The 19,842-nt window shown below is 41.7% G+C and overlaps 1 non-coding gene across 1 annotated transcript; it reads left to right on the top strand.

Moving 5' to 3' along the window:
• The first annotated feature begins 12,456 nt into the window (after positions 1-12,456).
• trnae-uuc (transfer RNA glutamic acid (anticodon UUC)) lies at positions 12,457-12,531 on the top strand. The gene has a single exon. It is a non-coding gene; the product is annotated as a tRNA-Glu (tRNA).
• The last annotated feature ends 7,311 nt before the right edge of the window (positions 12,532-19,842 follow it).

Genomic DNA, 19,842 nt, shown 5'->3' with positions numbered 1-19,842 from the left:
TGCCAGGAAATCCTGCTGGTGTAAGAAGTATCCTCAGATGCATGTGAAATCATTTTGCAATGAGCCTTAAGTATATCTGTGCAATCTACAAAGAAGAAAACTTGGAAACATGGCCAAAATATAGTTTCTATCCATGACCAGCACAATTCTCAATTGGACAGTCATTCCTTTGTCACTGGGTCCAAGTGCCACGCTCCTTAGCTGATGGCATGGCAGGTTTACCATTGCCGTGTGCACTGCAGCAATTCAAGAGAGCAGTTCATCTTCTTCTGTGCCATCGCATTGACTCTGTATTCCAAATTTAATCTATTGCATTTATATTTGTATAATTTGAAGGTTTTTTTTCCCCAAGAGTTTTGCTTCCCTGATGAACAGTATTAACTCTGACTTCATTTCCAGTGCTATTGCTGAAATCCTGAAATTCTGGTTGAATCAGCACCCTGAAGACTTCCGACAAGGCTCAAGTTATGCTTGCCTAAATAAAGTCCTCACATACCTAAAGCAGACAGCGCCGGGGTCAGACCCTGAAAAACGGGCCCAGAATCTTCACAGTCAGTTTCTGGAGGATGAAAGTGCAGAGAAAGAAATGTTCAGTAAGATTTATATTTATGATGCAAAAACAGTGGTTTTAATTCATAAGGCAAGGGGAAATAATTGTGGGGCAGTGTTTTTATCGGTGCGGTGGTGAAAGCATGTTCTGTTTGGCTCCAAAAGGCAGTTTGGGAATTTACTTTAAATATATCTCTGAAAGATTATAGTGTGCTATTCCTGTAGTGTAAATCTGATTCATGGACATCTACTCCGTCTGTATTCCGTCCCTCACCAGGACAGTATTGGAGCTCTCTGCCGCTCCCTCCAATGGCTGCCCAACCAATCGCCATTTATCACACCTGTGTTCCCTTGCTGAACATGACCTTACTCTCAACAGCCTGTATTTCAACTTCATCTGATGTAATGCAACTCACTTCCTGTGCAATGAAGGCATTGCTATGAATGCTTGCACGGAACCCCAAAATGCTGTGTTTTTTTTAAATTGAGATGTGTAGCAGACATTATTCCAGCCATGTCTCTTGAATTTCTTATTCCAATCCATCAAAGCTGATGCTTGCTATTGTCACCAACTGGAAAAGTTTATTGAACTTGTTTCCACTTTCTGTCCTTCTCTTCATCTTCAACTGCTCCATCTCTGACTCTTCATCTGTGGTTGTGAGAATGAAAAGAGGCTGCAGACAGTTTTGATAAATGGGCAGAAATTGCAGCAGAAGGAATACAATGTGGCAAGGTGTGAAGTTAACCAGTTTGATCGGAAAACTAAATTCAGAATGTCTTTTGATAAGTTTGTATTCAGAGGGATGTGGTTGTTCATGTCAGTTGAATTCCAAAGTTAACATGAATGCACTGCAAACTATTCGGATTACGTTTGCTTCACTGCAATACCTCACAGTACAGAGAATTGAGATTGCAATAGATGGATTCATTTGGATCAGCACAAGTGCCTTTGGCAACTTCGCTGCTTTCTCTTGTAATTTGGAGTTCAAAGTGAAACATCTCTATAAATAGCTCACATAGCTGCCAGAATAAATTGTTAACGCTGCAGCTTAATGGTAATTCAAATGACTGAGTTATGATGAAAGTTAAGATCTTTTTCTGCGATGGACTCTGATGAAATTAATTTGTTAAAATGACCATTTAGATCCGAGATTACCAGTGGTCCCAAAGATCAGTGTTGTGCAGTAGTAATCATTGACCGTAGAAGAGCACCATTTTAGCCAGATACCAACCATTTGGATACTTTGACATCAGTGAAAGAATCAATGGGTGGGGTCGGCGGTGTGTCTGAATTTGTTTAGACATGATGTGTAAAGCTGTTCATTTTGAGTAGCAAGATGTTTTTCTAATCGAACTTGTTCACACATGTTAACGCATACACTGTAGCAGGTGGGTGTTGAAGCCAGGCCTCGTGGCTCATTGTTATTGACACTAGCACTACAGCACAAGAGCCCTTGTTGGTTACTACATGCCTGTGGAGCAGGTGAGACTAAGCCCAAGGCCACTTGGTCCGGAAATAGGAACACTACCAATGTGCCTCAAGTGCCTCCATTTTGAGTGGTCATCTGACGTTGTCAAATTCATGGTGCCTCCCTGTCAGTTCGTGGAGGGCTTAGCCATCTGTCTCAGGGTTTAGTTCATTTGGGCTTCCTTTGACAAGCTTCAAAAGTAGATCCAAAAATTTTGGTTAAGCCAAGTATTGCTGAGTGAATACCGCTGTACTGAGTTCATGATGTACATGACCAAATTCTGCATAGAACGGACTCTGTAATATGGTCTGCTAAGACCCAGCAGCATTGAATGAGTCTTTCAGGACAATTTCCTTTTTAACTGTTGCTGTCAATGACATTTTATTTTCTAATATGATTGAATAATTTTGCAGGTTATTGTAAAACAAGAACTTGAGATTTGAAAGATTTGCTTTGGCAAGAAATTGGAATGGGAATCTGTCAATAAATACAATTTCTTTTGCAATTGAAATGCTTCCAACAGGAGGGTTTCACTGCAATATCACATTAAATTCAGCAAATCGAGATTTAAAACTATAAATGTGAGCTAACTGTTGTAAATTAGTGGACGATTTCTAGTCACAAGTGAGTAAGATGTTTTGGAGCAATGAGAACTTTGGGCACAAAATAAATATCTATCTTCACTTACGCAGAAGGCTACCCTGGAAGACTTGGGTTCTACGTGGGAGAAGAACATGAAGGAACCATCGAAGAAGTGGACGAAAAGCTCCTCTGCTACCCATCACGCTGCATTGCAGAGCAGCTGACCTTTATGGATGCTGTGAGTAAACAGGAATCTGGGTCTGTGATAATGGACTGCAGATGCTGGAGATTCCAAGATAATCAAATGTGAGGCTGGATGAACACAGCAGGACCAGCAGCATCTCAGGAGCTTAAAAGCTGTCATTTGGGGCCTAGACCCTTCATCAGAGAGGGGGATGGGGTGAGGGTTCTGGAATAAATAGGGAGAGAGGGCGGAGGCGGACCGAAGATGGAGAGAAAAGAAGATAGGTGGAGAGGAGAGTATAGGTGGGGAGGTAGGGAGGGGATAAGACAGTCCAGGGAAGACGGACAGGTCAAGGAGGTGGGATGAGGTTAGCAGAAAGGAGATGGAGGTGCGACTTGGGGTGGGAGGAAGTGATTGTTGAGAAGAAGAACAGGTTAGAGAGGCAAAGACAGTCTGGGCTGCTTTTGGGATGCAGTGGGGGGAGAGGACGATCTGGGCTGGTTTTGGGATGCGGTGAGGGAAGGGGAGATTTTGAATCTGGTGAAGTCCACATTGACATCATTGGGCTGCAGGGTTTCCAAGCGGAATATGAATTGCTGTTCCCGCAGCCTTCGGGTGGCATCATTGTGGCACTGCAGGAGGCCCATGATGGACATGTCATCTAAAGAATGGGAGGGAGAGTGGAAAACGCTCGTGACTGGGAGGTGCAGTTGTTTATTGCGAGCCAAGTGGAGGTGTTCTGCAAACCGGTCCCCAAGTCTCCACTTGGTTTCCCCAATGTAGAGGAAGCCACACCGGGTACAATGGATACAACATACTAGATTGGCAGATGTGCAGGTGATCCTCTGCTTAATATGGAAAGTCATCTCGGGGCCTTGGATGGGGTGAGGGAGGGGGTGTGGGGGCAAGTGTAGCATTTTCTGCGGTTTCAGTGGAAGGTGCTGGTGTGGTGGGTTTGGAGGGGAGTGTGGAGCGAACAAGAGAGTCGCGGAGAGAGTGGTCTCTCCGGAAGGCAGACAAGAGTGGGGATGGAAAAATGTCTTGGGTGGTGGTGTTGGACTGTAGATGGCGGAAGTTTCGGAGGATGATGCATTGTATCCTGCTTTCCGGAGAGACCACTCTCTGTGTGACTCCCTTGTTCGCTCCACACTGCCCTCCAACCCCACCACACCCGACATCTTCCCCTGCAACCGCAGGAAATGCTACACTTGCCCCCACATCCCCTCCCTCACCCCAATCCCAGTCCCCAAGATGACTTTCCATGTTAAGCAGAGGTTCACCTGCACATCTGCCAATGTTGTATACTGTATCCATTTTACCCGGTGTGGCCTCCTCTACATTGGGAAAACCAAGCAGCAGCTTGCGGACTGATTTGCAGAAGACCTCCGCTCAGTTTGCAATAAACAACTGCACCTCCCAGTCGCGAGCGTTTTCCACTCCCCCTCCCATTCTTTCGATGACATGTCCATCATGGGCCTCCTGCAGTGCCACAATGATGCCACTCGAAGGTTGCAGGAACAGCAACTCATATTCCGGTTGGGAACCCTGCAGCCCAATGGTATCAATGTGGACTTCTCCAGCTTCAAAATCTCCCCTTCCCCCAACGCATCTCAAAGCCAGCCCAGTTCGTCCTCTCCCCGCAGTGCACCACACAACCAGCCCAGCTCTTCCCCTCCTGCCACTGTATCCCAAAACCAGTCCAGCCTGTCTCTGCCTCCCTAACCTGTTCTTCCTCTCACCCATCCCTTCCTCCCACCCCAAGCCGCAGCTCCACCTCCTACCTACTAACCTCATCCCACCTCCTTGACCTTTCTGTCTTCCCTGGACTGTCCTATCCCCTCCGTCCCTCCCCACCTATACTCTCCACTCCACCTATCTTCTTTACTCTCCATCTTCGGTCCGCCTCTCCGTCTCTCCCTATTTATTCCAGAACCCTCACCCCATCCCCCTCTCTGATGAAGGGTCTAGGCCCGAAATGTCAGCTTTTATGCTCCTGAGATGCTGCTGGTCCTGCTGTGTTCATCCAGCCTCACATTTTATTATCTAGGAATCTAGGGTCTATTCTGTTGAGACCTGTCTTTCCCAGTCATTCTCAATACGATGTTTCAGTCAGCAGTAAGCATCCGAATCTCACCATATTATTGAAAGCTATTTCCGCTCCACCAGTCATTATAACTGAATTGCCTTCACAATGCAGTCGTCCAAGATGTCAAAGTGTCTTGTTTGAAATGTAACTTCAGTCTTAAGCTTGAAATACCTGTCGATGAAGACTTCAGCACTCGCCTATTTTTTTAAATGAATGTCACATGAATTAAGTGAGCAGGGAGAGCACTGAAAATCCTTCGTAACTTCGTGTTGAATCTCTACAAAATGAATAGTATTTCAGGGTAAAAGTTGAAATGTTTCACCAGAACAGTCACTTTTCTGACATGAACCCAGTGATTTTGTTCGAAGTGTCCAGTAAGACAACTTTGGTGTTTGCAGAGATCTCCTGGAATGGAATCAGCCACGAGATCAGGCTATTCCAGTCTAGTCTCCAAGGTGGCTTGGTGCCTACCTCTACGAAATGAGGCGAAGGATTGCTGACTCAAATTTTGTGTTCTGTCTGGGTCTGGTCATAGGCTTCGGCTTCAAATGGAAGCTCAGCTTTGAGCAAATGGGACTGTGGTCTATATGACAGCATTGGGTGTGACTCTAGAATGTAAGTAGTCCTCGAGGTCTCAAAAAGCCTGAGCAATTGTCAGTGTTGAGAGCAGGGGTGCGCATATCTCATCTGCAAGTGAACTTTTTGTCAAACGTACGAGTTGGTTATGGATCGCTGCTTTTCTGCACAGAGTTAGAAAGTTAACATCTGTTTTCATTGCAGTCTCTGTTGCATGTGTGTATACATTCTGACACTTCGAGTCTAATCATGTGACACAATGATGACAACAGACATTTTGGATGGGAAACAACCTATATTGGTGTCTGTAGAGGAACATAGCTGCTTTTCTTTCCTTGAAGCAGTGAGGTCGGCAATGAGATCAGTGATTCCTTTTCAAATCAGTTGTTTGACCTGGTGAATGTCAAGGCAGTGTTTTTGATTCTGGTCGCCTGTGTTGTTCCTGTTGCAGGCAGGTCCAGGAGGCTGAAACAGGAGATTTATTATTTAGTTTACTGTAGAGGGCGGAAGGTTAGCCTCAGCTGTTCCCTGCCTGAAATAATCGATGACATCATTGTCACATGATCGGAGTGTTAAAAGTGAGAGTGCACCATGCTTGCATAAATACGCAGCAGTTTCCCACTCCATGGTTTCTGAGTTTGTGTTAAGTTTGACACTCGGAGCATAATTGTTTGTGGGAGTTGTTAGCCTTGAAGAGGGAGGCAAGAGGAGACAATGCAAACAGAATGACCAATTGACAGGCTTGGATGTTTGGCAACATTCAGCTTCAGCATGAAACCAACAGTGGGGAGGTGTTGACGTTGAGGTGTACTTAACCAACATGGGGTGCGGCAGCCATTGTGTTGTCAATCTGCCTTGATGTGAGAAGTGGACATGATGCAGGAGCACTTTCCTGATGGTCAGTCTGTCTAGCTTATGGACCACCATGGCTGAGCATCAGGAGGAGTGACTATTGCCAACAAAGCCGTGCATTGATGGTGTGCACGAAGCCAGCAGTCGGAGCTGGGTGGAGATAACTAGTGATTTAGAATCTAACTTACAAATAAGAAGGAGATGACTGAAAACTCAAGGCTGTTGACCTGTTTGTACAACCTATATGCACCTTGGGCATCAATGTGTGTATTATGTACTCAGTTGTTGACAAAGTAGCTTGTGCAGTTTTGAATGTACAAATGAAAACTAGCAGAATGAGTTTACTCATGAATGGAAGAACCTTGTTTGTAGTTCATTCCTTCAACCACAGTACTGCTAATATATGTAATCTTTGTTTCCTTTTTATTTTTGATCAGGATCTTTTTAAGAAACTTGTGCCCAGCGAATGTTTAGGGTCCATCTGGGCTGAACAACCAGATCGAGCATCAACCGTCTGGGCTATCGTGGCACAGTTCAATAACGTTAAGAATTGTGTCACCAGCACCATCAGTCGGCCTCAGCAGCTAAAACCACGGCAGAGGGCGAAAATCATTGAGAAGTGGATTGATGTTGCCAAGGTACACTTGTTCTTTCGTGATTTTTAACCTTTATGACAGGGTAAAGCACTCAGTGCATGAAACAAACATGGTGGAAGAGAGCAAGCAGTTCCTACGATGTGTTGAGATGTTTAGGGTTTGAAAGCCTCTCGAATTGACGAGCAGAATTAGAATTGAATGCTTCATGGCAAATCCTAGCATTTGTAATTTCCATAGAGTTGGCTGCTAATAGTTCATGCCTCAGTTCACAGTTGCATTGAAATATTAAAGTTTTCTTTCTCATCAAAAATATTTCTGTGGAGAAATAAAGTAAACTGATTTCAGATTTTTAGTGGCCCTTCAAACACAAAGTTACTTATTAGGCATTACAGAATGTTGCTTGCCTCCCTTCCGAGCAGTGATCAGATTTATGACACATTGTAAATTTTATTCTCAGTTTTCTGCATTCCATATGCCCGTATGACGGCCCTTCAGTAACTTGCCTGATTGTCTGTTTCTTATGTGTTTGCCAAAGGAATTTGTCTTTGCATTTTAATCAGCAATTGGGAAAAGGATGAGGAAGGGCTGTCATACCTGATATCAGGCTTGTCTTTGTCATCAATATGTGGCATTCCCACGAGTACATTTGGAAAGAATCAAGACAGGAAGCTAGTAATTAACTAATTAAGTGAATTAAGTAATTTATTCATATTCATTTTATCATCCAAAATGGCACTGGATCATAGCAACAAAAGTGTATTATCATTGAAATTTCCCATATTCATGTGACCATAAAATATTTAGTCATTCGAAAGGTTGGGAATGAAGATTCATAATTATACCTTTGCCAGGTATTTGTGACAAATCTGGTTTGGCTCTTGGCAACGCTGCCTGCATGGATTTGGACTCGTAAAGAATCTTAAGGCATTGATGTCTGTCTCCAGTTTCACAATCCAGAGAAGTTGAAATGAATGGAGGCAGACACCCAGTCATAGACATGGATACATGAGCTCCTGACAGGCTGTCCGTGCCGACCTAGAAACTGGTGCTGTCAAAGGCCATTCTGAAGATGAGTTGCCACCTTCCAGTGATCACTTGGCTGGCTCTTCCGGTTGTCATTTGAGTTGACAATAGTTGATGAGGGGCCTTATCCATGTTGAAGTGTCCTCCGTCACTTACTTTTTACTGCAGCAGCCTTTGTTGCCCTCAAGCCGGAAGACTGTGGGCTTGAGATCTTACCTGCTGGACTTAATCAGATAAGGCATCTATCTAATGATGCCCAGTGAGGCACATCCACATAAAGCCAATATGGTCTAATGACCCTCTCCCTCCTTGGCCTTCCTCGCTAAGCAGAAGTGGTTTTGAGAGTTGAGAACAAACAATTGCAGGCTACCTACTCTCCTGCCCCTCGGCCCCTCCCAACAAAGTTCAAATTTATGCTTGTGGAAGGGAGGTTTGATTTGTTCTATTCTTCTCCCTGTCTCCGTGGGGCAGGCAGATGAAGGACATTCACATGCTATCCTCACTACGATTAGTTAACTCAGTCTCAATAACATTGTGATTCATAAAAGTAGACTCAATTTTCTGATTTGTACGCTTTCCTTGAATGATTATCTCATGTGTCAGGCCCTGCCCTCCTATGCTGGCAGAAAATGTAATCTGTCATTCGTTTATCAGATGAATACAATGGATATAACACAGATGATTACCCGTCTCCAGCTCCCTAACTTCGCCACTTCCACCACTCAGATGGCCGTGTCTCCAACTTATTCATTCGAATCTTTGCTTTGGCGTCAGTAACCATGTCTAACGAGTCAAGTGTTGGCAGAGAGTGAAATGTCTCAGAGGGAAAAAAAAATGAAGATCAAGTTTTAAGTCGCTAAGATTTGTGGAATTTTTGCCCCCACAAAGTCGTTTGTTAATGCTGTTATTTTTGCAGATCACGTTTTTCTGATGGAACATTTTAATGTCTGAGGTATTGGGTCATGGGGAGCCACTGTTTTTCCCACAGAACTCATGTTTTATGTTCTCACAGGAATGTCGGATTTTGGGAAATTTCTCTTCAGTGTGTGCAATTACCCGTGCATTGCAAGCAAATAACATCTTAGAGTTTCAGAAGACTTGGGCAGCCGTGTCAAAGTGAGTCATTTTTCTGAAAAAGCCGTGTCATTATTTTTAATAAATATGTGGTAGGAATTTGCAGGTTTCACCTCCAAGTTTACTTGCCAAAGTGATCTTCACACTCCAGATGTGTTGACAGGATTACCAGAGGCACTACAGTGCAATCCTAACAGTTGGCTTACTGGCAGAATCTTTCATTCTTTCACTAAGGAGTGAGGAGTTAATTTTCTACAGTGGAAAAAGAAAACTGTTTGACAGCTTAAAATATTGAACTATTGTGTTCCAAAACTGATCTGCTGTTGGATGTAACGTAAGACAGTTTCCTGTGGATGTGCTGTGACGGGGTGATATGAACTGGAGGTTTGTATAGGAACCTGAAATACAAAGAACACAATTATTTTAATCACCCAAGAAAGCAGTCTATACCTCTTTGAAGTGCGCACTTGTAGTTTATATTCCTGTGCCGTAGACGATTTGATCATGATTGTTATTTTGAGGCAGCTTGGAGGTGAAATCTCACTTGCTGTGATGAGATTTCCTAAAACTACTGCAATGAAGGGCTTTTGTGGCACAGTGGTAACATCTCCATCTCTGGGCTGAAATAATCTGGGTTCAAATTCTGTCTGATGAAGGGTCTAGGCCCGAAACGTCAGCTTTTGTGCGTCTGAGATGCTGATTGGCCTGCTGTGTTCATCCAGCTCCACACTTTGTTATCTTGGATTCTCCAGCATCTGCAGTTCCCAATATCTCTTGGGTTCAAATTCTACCTGCCAAAGAGATGTGTCAAAACATATCTGAACTGTTTCATTAAAATAACTGCAATTGTTTGAAAAATGCTTCACTGCCCTTCACTGTCTGTATGACTTGCTTATTTGTCAGATTCCATGTCAGCTGTTTGCAATCTTGACTCTATTCTGTCAAGAGTAATTTGTTATATTCTCTTGACTAGGAGCACAAAGGCAACATTTGAAGATCTTTCAAATCTCATCTCCGAAGATGGCAACATAATGACAAGTAGCCAGCGCGAAAAACAGGTAAGCGTTTGCATTTGGCACTGTGCATCGATATTCAGGGCATTATAGGTATTTTCAAGCAAAATATCTACAATGAATTACATTGGTGTCTGAATGCATACAAATACTGTGAATCAATAATGCAACAAGGGATACATGTATTACATATGGATGGTCTAACTTGGCTCAAGTCTTCCAAAATCGTTCTGTCATGATGCAACCTTCATAGATTACCTTTCTCAGTGTTCGTTATCTTGGAAGTTTGAACACTTGCACAATGATATTAAAAGCAGGATATATGTCAGTTTTCTTTTCTTTTGATTTGCACACTTGGAGGGCCTCGTAATTAATAAAAGCCAAGGCAAAACACGAATAGCTTTAATTGGTTCTCGTTAGTGTTTTTGTTCAATTAGCATGTCTTCCTTTTATTGTTCTCTGCGGTAATAAATATTTTCTGCATTGGAACTGAGAAATAATCACATTGCTTTGTTTGTTGAGCATTTCAGACATCAACTATTTAGTTTCAACTAGCTTGGACCACCACTGACATTTCAAACTAACTTCAAAAACCTTCTCAAAAAGCAGATTGTTTTACCAGGTTTCGAGACATTCCTCCTCACTCTGTTTGTCATGCTGTTTGCCCAGTCATTTTGTTCCTGAATTTTACAAAGTAACAAAATAATTTGTCAGTTATAAACATTTTGGTGTCACTTGACCAAACTAGTGAGTCCAGGACAGTAAGGAGGCAAGATGCAAGTTTTCTGTTGAATCATTCTTAGATTAAATCAAAGCAGTTTGAAGGTGGTACTTGAAGAGGACGAAATGCAGCATTCATGTTGGGTTGTTAACAATTTGACAGACACTCCGTTTTTCATACTGCTGAAAGTTCGAGTTGAGGTTGACAATGTTTTTGCATTGCTGTCCATCTGCTGGCTCCATAATTTCTACGGTGCTGCTGTCACACCTTGTTTATTATGTTTGCTATTGGTGCACAGTGCAGAATTCCAAATTACTTTTCATATCTGGCTTGAATCTAAAAGTAGATTTGTTTTTAATAATCAAAAACGTGTGTTGTGCAGGATGATTGCTTTTGTGGTGTCAATTTCTATAAATATACATGGGAAAATCTGAGTTCAAGATTGGACAGTTGTTTAACTTCCATAATGCTGTCTCCCAGATTGTACAGTGAATATCGATGCATGGTTCGTTAATCTTTAAGCATATTACACAGATGTTCTCTGGCAATATGGCTTGCTAAGCTTTACTTTATATGGGTGTGCCATTCGCAAGGCCACCATATCAACACTTACTGTCGATCCTTAGTTGACACTGAGTGTAGTGATAAGATACCACCTTGATATACCATAGCGTATTTTCTGAAAATACTTCCCCAAATGTGACTGTCTGGTGAATTTCACCTGAGTGAGCCAGCAATCATCATTTTCACTGTTGTGTTTTTAAATCTCAGAAAATATAATTTGAAACCTCATTTTAAATGCAGTTTGAAGCAGCAACTTCACCATGTCCAACAATTTGATTTGCACACTTGGATGGGAATCTGAAATAGTTGCCAAGTGATTGTTTTATGGGTTAAACATTGATACTAGTTTTGTGATAAACTATTGTGCGTGGGATAAATTGTAATATCACTTCCAAATATCATTGCCTGGCTATCACCTCTTGAGTTTGAATTGGCCAAATGTTGACATAAGGCTTTAGCGTTGTAAAATGTTTTTACAATTAAAGCTTGAGTTTTGAAATCTCTTCTGTTATCTCATTTGATATTATGGGAGATATAGATTAGATGCAGTGAATGAATAGCTGGTTTTCTATGTACATTTTCAGGATGGAGCTTCAAAATTTGCCGCCCTCAACAGCACCTTGAAAGAGAACAAAATACTGACACACAAAACACTGAAAGTAACAAAGAAGAAGGTAATCATCCCTTTATGTTTAATATTGGAATGAAACGTTCTCAAGTTGAAGCAGTTAATCTTGAAGCTTTACAAGTAAATCTGATTTATCTTTCCATAATGGTGTATCTTTGTTATAACTATGCTGTAAAGCAGTTCTCCGGGTAACTAAAGGGAAGTTATCAGCATTGCTGCTACTTAAGCCATTGAACATGTTTGGTTATATGTTTGAAGCTATAACCATGCTGCTTGTTGCATATCTATCAGTGTGTTGGGTTGTGGGTAGAATAGTTCTACATTGAACGGAAGTAAATCTGCGAGGCCAGGCAGGTATGCACAAATATTTCCCATGGTCTGATGGATAAATACAACAGTCAATACAGTGTGGAGCTGAAGGAACTCAGCAGGTCAGGCAGCATGAGAGGAGCAAGAAAATCAACGTGTCAGGTCAGGACCACACTGTATTGACTCTGACTCCAACCTTTGCAGTTCTTGCTGTCTTTGAGAGATGGTTAGCATCACTGGTGGTCCAGTGGTTAGGATTCGGCGCTTTCACCGCTGCGGCCTGGGTTCGATTCCCGGTCAGTGCAGCACATTTTGGGGTGGCTCAGTGGCTCAGTGGTTAGCATTGCGGCCTCACAGTGCCGGGGACCCAGGTTCGATTCCAACCTCGGGTGACTGTCTGTGTGGAGTTTGCATATTCTCCCCGTGTGTGCATGGGTTTCCTCCCGGTGCTCTGGTTTCCTCCCACAGTCCAAAGATGTGCAGGCTAGGTGGGTTGGCCATGCTGAATTGCTGGTTGTGTTCAGGGGTGTGTGAGCTGTAGGGGATGGTTCTGGGTGGGATGTTTCAAGTGGCGGTGTGAAATTGGTGAGCCGAAGGGCCTGTGTCTACACTGTGGGTAATGGAATTTAATCTCAATACAACATCTTGGCTGAAGCATTGAAATATGCCGACGCTCACAAAGGCAGAGATTCAGGTACTCATCTGGTGTTCCCTTTTTGTGTAGCGAAGGAAGAACTAAACCCGGGTTACCTAATAACTCGGTTAGCCATCATGAATGAGGCAACATGACGAGAATTTTTGCAGCACTGCCCCTTGTGTCTGTGCTGGTCATAAAGCACCCACCTATTCTGATCCCATTTTGTAGAACTTAGCCCATCGCCTTCTAGGTATTCTTCATCAACATGTTCTGAACACATGATGACACTTGTCTGGCAGAGGTGGAACTCAAACTCAGATTTCTGGCTCAGCGGTAGGGACGCTACCACTGAACCACAAGACCCCTTTATAGAGCTCTGATGAAGGGTCACCAGACCCAAAACATTAACACAGTTTTCTTCTTCACAAATGCTCCCAGAGCAGCTCAGCTTTTCCAGCAACTTTGTTTTTCTGCCCCTTTAAAGAATTTGCATTTATTGGCGTTTTTGTCAACCCATTCAGCCAAGCTTATGACTCCATTCTGAAGGAGGTTGGACTGAACTGGGATCCCCTGCCTCAACTGTAGGTATCATTCCGACAAAATTCCACAACCCCTACCCCTACCCAGGAGTTTTGATGGCAATGGCGTTTCAAGAGTTCATCAAAATTGTTCTTCAGTGTCTCAAGGGTTCCTGCCTGGACCACCCTTTTAGGCAGTGCGTTCCAGAAACCCACCACTTCTGGGTGAAAAGTTTTTGAACAAATCCCCTCAAAATAGCCTGCTTGTTGTATTAAAACTGTAAGCCCTGATATTGATAGACAGGGAATAAAGTTTTTCCTAACGCTTAGCCAAATCCCTCAGAACTCTTTGAACCTCAACCAGGTTCCTCCTCAGTGTCTTTGTTGCAGTGAAGATTGTCCCGTGTGAATTTAGCCCCTTTCTATAATTGAAATGTTCCTGCCCGAGCTGTATTCGTCAATTGGAATCAAAATTAACTTTTGGCAGGAAGTAAGCGTGACTTTTGAAGAACATTTCTGCAACTTGAAGCTTTCATTCGGCAGTGTAGCACAGTGTAGAGTGATAATTCTTGCTGTGTGTACTTTAATGCTCCAGACACAAAAGCTACAAGTATGAACATCAGGCTCACAGATGACACAAGAATGGGAGGTGTGGTAAATAGCAAAATGCTTTAGTCTCTGGGCACACCGTGTTCTAACTGTGGCTCAACTAATGTTATTTACGTCTGCTCTTATAGTCAGGCAAGTATCCAATATGGTGCTTTTACCACCTTATCCACAGGCCCTCCTGCCTTCAAGAATATGCTTATGTGCACAGCAAGGTCCTCGTGATTCTCTGTACATTCTAAAACTTCCATTTAACATGTCTTGTCCTGACTTATTTGCCCTCCCAAAACGCTTCGCCTGACACTTTTCAGGATTGAATTCTGTTTGCCTCTTTTCAGGCCTTCTAACCAGCCCATGTGTGTAATCCTGGAGACTAAGGCTTTTTGCTGTTTACCACATCGCCAATTCTTGTGGCACCTGTGAACCTGCTGTTCACACTTGTAGCTTTTGTGCCTTGAAAATTAATGTACACACAACAAGAACGATCACTTTACGCTGCGGTATGCTGCTGGATGAATGCTTCAAGTTGCAAAAATGCTCTTCAAAAATCACACATACTTCCAGTCGCAAAGTCAGTTTTGGTTCCAGTTTGCCAATTCCGGTGTATCTCCTAGGCTTTTAGCTCCTTAAGCAGTCTGAGACCATTAAATTATTTCTTGGGGTCAGAAAGGTGTCCTATGAAAAGACATTGAGTAGAATTATATTCTTGAGTTTTGGAAAATAAGGGTTAACCTTACTGAGTCAAACGTTTGGAAATCTGGTGCGATAAATTGTTTCCATCTTCAGGCAAAATCACACAGTACTTAGAAAATTTCCAATCTCCAAATGATGAAGTTACACAAACATTGAGTTTGGTTGACAGTTCACAGATCAGGGATCAAAACTCCAAACTTGCCTGTCGTTTATAGATCTAACTTTGTATTCCACTGTGTAACTGTGTCAAAAATTGAGTCCGAAAATTTGATTCTAATTAGATTTAGTTGCATGATAAATGGTATAAATAAGGCATGGAGTAGTATGTTTGGGAAATATGACAGTGCGTTCACAATGGATGAAATAAATTCACCTCACTTTTCTAGGGTGTAGTTCAGGGAATTGTACCATACCTGGGAACTTTCTTCACGGACTTAACAAAATTGGATTCGGCTTTCCCCAATTATCGTTTCGTAAGTCTGTTTTACAAGATTTGGATTCCTTATTTGCTGATGAGCACTATTGTTACAGTTTCATTGCAAGCTGCTCATAGCAATAAAAGAAACTAATAAGTATGATTAATGATACTGATGAGAATAATGTGATGCTTTGTGTTGCAAATCAAACAATATGTAAATAAAGAAACATGCAAAAGGCTTTGCAGTTGATTGAATACAGGTTTAGTTTTTCTCAAGATTGGATAAAGTGGGCATCATTTTTATTTTGTACAGGTAAATTTGTTAGCTGGACGTCACTGCCTATTGTGCAGTTGAGCAGCTGAGAATGGCATCAGCTTGGTACTGATCTATTTGAGTGGAACAAAGGGCTCTATGTAATGGCCAAAATATAAACCTGGTGGAATGATCGATCATTTGTGTTTGACCTTTGACTATTTCCTAAAATTGAAACAAGTTTACAGAGTTTGTATTTCACTGCTGATCTGTTAAATTTCATGATCTCATAGTACCATTTGACCTTTGTATATATTGAATTAATTTTCTTTGTTCATGTCTATTTCTTACAGAATGGCTTGATCAACTTCGACAAGAGACGAAAGGTGATTGTACTGTGCAAAATGTTTGTAAATGCATGAAACGGGAAAAGCGTGCCTTTCAATATTGTTGTGCTTTTTCTGCTTGATGGGGAATGTTGGAAGAGTCTGCAACTGCATCTTAAATGTGGATGATCACTCATAAATTCAATAAAGAAATCAGGAGAAGCTTTGTTGCTCGCAGCAGTCAGATTGCAGAAGCTGCTGCTACCAGGACGAGTTGAGAAGAATAGCAGAGATGGATTTGAGAGAAAGTTAGATGTCAGAAAGGGCACAAAGAGGCACATTAAGAATTTGGAGCATGGTGGGAGAAGTGTAGAGAGCAGCATGGAGCAGTTCAGCCAAATGGCCTGTTTTTGCACTGCTGTTATGATGCAAGTTACCTTTCAGCATTCACAACCAGGTCCAGGACCTGCCAGGTGTTCTGTGAATGAAGATGTTGTGAAGTTAGTCTGGGTGCAATGGAAGCTATTTCATTATCGAAGAGAGTGAGTAAATAATCTCTCCATATTAGTTGGTATTTTCCGTCAGAAGAGAGGCATCGGTTACTTATGGAAGATCAGAAAGTGAGGGAGTGCAGCCGTTGGGGTCATCACTGACTGGGCATTTGATTCCATATTTCTGAATTTGGTAAGACCAACTTCTGAAATATCTCTGTTGCCATGGTTACTATTGAGGGTATCGTACAATCCCTATAGGGTGGAAACCGGCTATTCGGCCCAACAAGTCCACACTGCCCCTCGGAAGAGCATCCCATCCAGACCCATTCCCCATGTCTAACCCACCTCACCTCAACATCCCTGGGCACTATCGACAACTTAGCATGGGAATCCACCTCCCCTGCACATCTTTGGACTGTGGGAGGAAACAGTAGCACCCAGAGGAAATCCATGCAGACGATATTTTGGTCTTGTACTGCAGCATTCAGCAGACAGCGTGAGAATATTAACATGATACAAAGTTCAATTCATTGTTTATCACATGGTTTTGCTGACAAAACTGTAACTTGAGGTGCCATTTTAATCTAGCCTATGAATAGAATAGGTTGCAATCAGAAACAACTGACGCCGAATTTGCCAAGCTGGGCCCTGTGGTGTAAAATCAGCTGGGATGCAAAATAGGCATCCAACGCTGTGTGACTCCACTTAATGAGCACAGAGTGTCATCTGTCAAATAGCCCGTCATTTCTCATGGATGATGCTTCAAGTGTTTATTTCAACTGACCTGTTGAAAACTGGCATGCACTTTCCAACTTAAAAGTAACGTTATCAACATTTGACTTTGAGAGTTCTGCCCCTCTTTACATGTCAAATTGTGACAAGGTTCAACCAAGAAGCCAATGTGATTGAAAGAAAATAATCCAGTAACTTCTAGCGGCACATGGCCCGTAAATTTAATGATGCCGCAACTTTGAAAAATTAACTCAACATGTTCACCCTCTGCCTTGGTATCAATTACGATAGACCAGCCACTTATTTTGTACTTTGCAGAATTTCTTTTGCTTGGATAAATGATCTTACATAATGTTTCTTGCCTTCAACCTAAATCAGCTTCTGGTTCTGAGGTGAATCCCTAATACTTCTTTGAAAAAAAATCCATCATTGAATCATGAATTTGTGACCTGAAACCATCCTGGATAATCTGTACAGAAATTTATCCTTGAAAAGTCACATAAATGTCATTTATTTCCAAAGCAGAAATATTTTTGTGACATGATTTACCGTGTGGTTGGAATAAAGTTATTGATGCTGTTTAAAGTACCACTGAGTAGGATATAGCAGTTACACTTATTGCAATTTTAACATTTTGTAAACAGCTTGTTATTTATTTGTGTTCGTTCAGGAATATGAAATCATTTCGTGTCTTAAATATATGCAGTTTGCTTGTCAATGTTACATCATTCGCCCAGACGAGAAGTTTCTGGACCTGTTCTTCACACAACTATACTTAGCTGAGAAGAACAAGTAAGTAACTGGTATTGTAGGAATGTGCAGATAAAATATTTTCGTTTTGTCTTTAAAATCTCCCACAATTTTAACTACTGTTGAATGCTAGTGAGCCTGCCAATTTATTATCGTCTTCCTTTTCGTTGGTTTCAAAGTTGTGATCATGAATTCTGACATATGGGAATAAAGCCGGTTGCTCTATGAATCATTTCCATTGTGTTGTATCAAAATGTGTTTTATTGGCGTATAATAGCACAGATCGTACTGCCGCTAAGCCAACGGGAACAGGAAAATGCAAAGACTTGATGAGTGACCAATTTTCGCAACATGTCCAAGACCTCGTGCTTTGGGTGCATCTACAAATCCAGATGTAAACTGTTCCAGTTTTGAGATGTGTTTCTTTTTGTTCGAATTTCTTTTCAAATACACAATCTTATAACGAACACAAAATCAGTAATAAGCCGACACAATTGGTCAGCATTTTTAAGTATTTTTAAATGGTTGCCTAAAAATATCATTTCCTCATCTAGAGATGGCAACAGTGCCTTTTTTAATAATACAACCAAAAATAAGCTCCAACTAAAAAATAATGACTTTGCCATTGGTGGGCCAGAGTTGGTTAAGGATCAGATTTTAGAAAACTGAATTTGGTTTTTGTTTTGACAGAGCAGGCTTTGTAATATTTACATTAGTTGACAGCAGTTAGCTTCTTCATAAGTGGGTGGGCAGAAGTTATTATTTAAAATAATCTGTACTGCTTGGCCTGCTGTGTTCAGCGAGCTCCACACTTTGTTAGCTCCCTATTAAGCTCATGCTCAGGCTATGGATGAACATGTGTAACAAGCACCTGGCATTATCATCAATTCAAACACCGGTACAGTCAGTTTTGAGCCAACTTCAATCATGATATTTTTTGTAACAGAAAGTACAATATGTGACAGAACCTCAGTTTGCGTGCATCATAAGTTGTATTTAAAGTTCGTTTTGACCTCTGGGACGGTTTGGCTGATTTTCGGACAGATTGTCTGAAAAGAATCAGAAACAGAAAGCCTTGCTCCCGTTGCTACTGGTCAAGAGAGCTACTCTTTCATTTCACTACCTCCTACACGTGACACGTGGTGTTTTAGTCACCTGCCGTGACTGATTCATGACCACTTTTATATTGTTTGCCTGATAATGTCTGTACGTTCACATGACAGTGTGGATGAGGCCCAGACGAACTTCTGCATCACATTAAAACCTATTCTATTACCTTAGGCACTCAAAGTTTGATTCTCATTTTTTTCAATTCACTTTATTTCAAGCCTGGTCCTTGTTAATTTTTCTGCACCTGCTGTCGATGTTTGACAGTTTTGTTCAATTCCATGTGTTCTGCAAAAAGACTTGTTGGGTTATCTTCTTGGTGAAAAAAAAATACCCAAAGGAACTGTGCATGCTGTCATTCAAAAACACACTCCGAAATTGCTGGAAAAATTCAGCAAGTCTGCCAGCATCTGTGGAAAGAAAACAGAGTTAACTTTTGGGTCTGGTGACACTTCCTGAGACGTCTTATCATCTTGATCTGCTCTTCACATAGCAGAAAAGATCGCTGTGCCGACAGTGAGAACGTTTACAGTTAAATCTGCTGCCACTCATTAGTCAAACTAATATTCAATGTACTCCTGCCTGAAAACATGTATCTTTTGCAAGCAAAATTATCATTCATGCAATTTCATTTCCATGTCAATGATTGATTTGCTATCACTAATACGAATATTGAACAAAGGCATCTGTTTAATTTTGAATGAATTTTGTCTGAAAATGTTTATCTGCCATCCTGCAGTTCCAGTATTTCCTCTGAACGGGAGAAACCAGCAAAACCCAAAAAGAGCGTGTTTAAGCTCCTCAGCTGGTAAGTATCCCATGTTAAATACAACAGATATCTCATGACTTCCTTTAATATAGGGATGATTGGACAGACAGATAAGTACATCGGTTTCTTGACAAATGATTTTGTTTGATATGGACTCATTATTGCTTCATGGGACTGAGATGTTTTTAGTCACTGATAAAGTTGATTAACTTGAGGCGAAGCAAGGAATAGTAGTGCTCTTCTCACCTTGTGAATGTGTCTATTGTAGACTGATTGATAGAGATTCTTTACTTTGACCGTGATTGTAGAATGT

This window comes from Stegostoma tigrinum, chromosome 8, assembly GCF_030684315.1.
Source record: "Stegostoma tigrinum isolate sSteTig4 chromosome 8, sSteTig4.hap1, whole genome shotgun sequence".
Lineage (NCBI taxonomy): Eukaryota > Metazoa > Chordata > Chondrichthyes > Orectolobiformes > Stegostomatidae > Stegostoma > Stegostoma tigrinum.
Note: the sequence above shows the minus strand (reverse complement) of the source record. Positions and strands in the feature narration are given on the sequence as shown.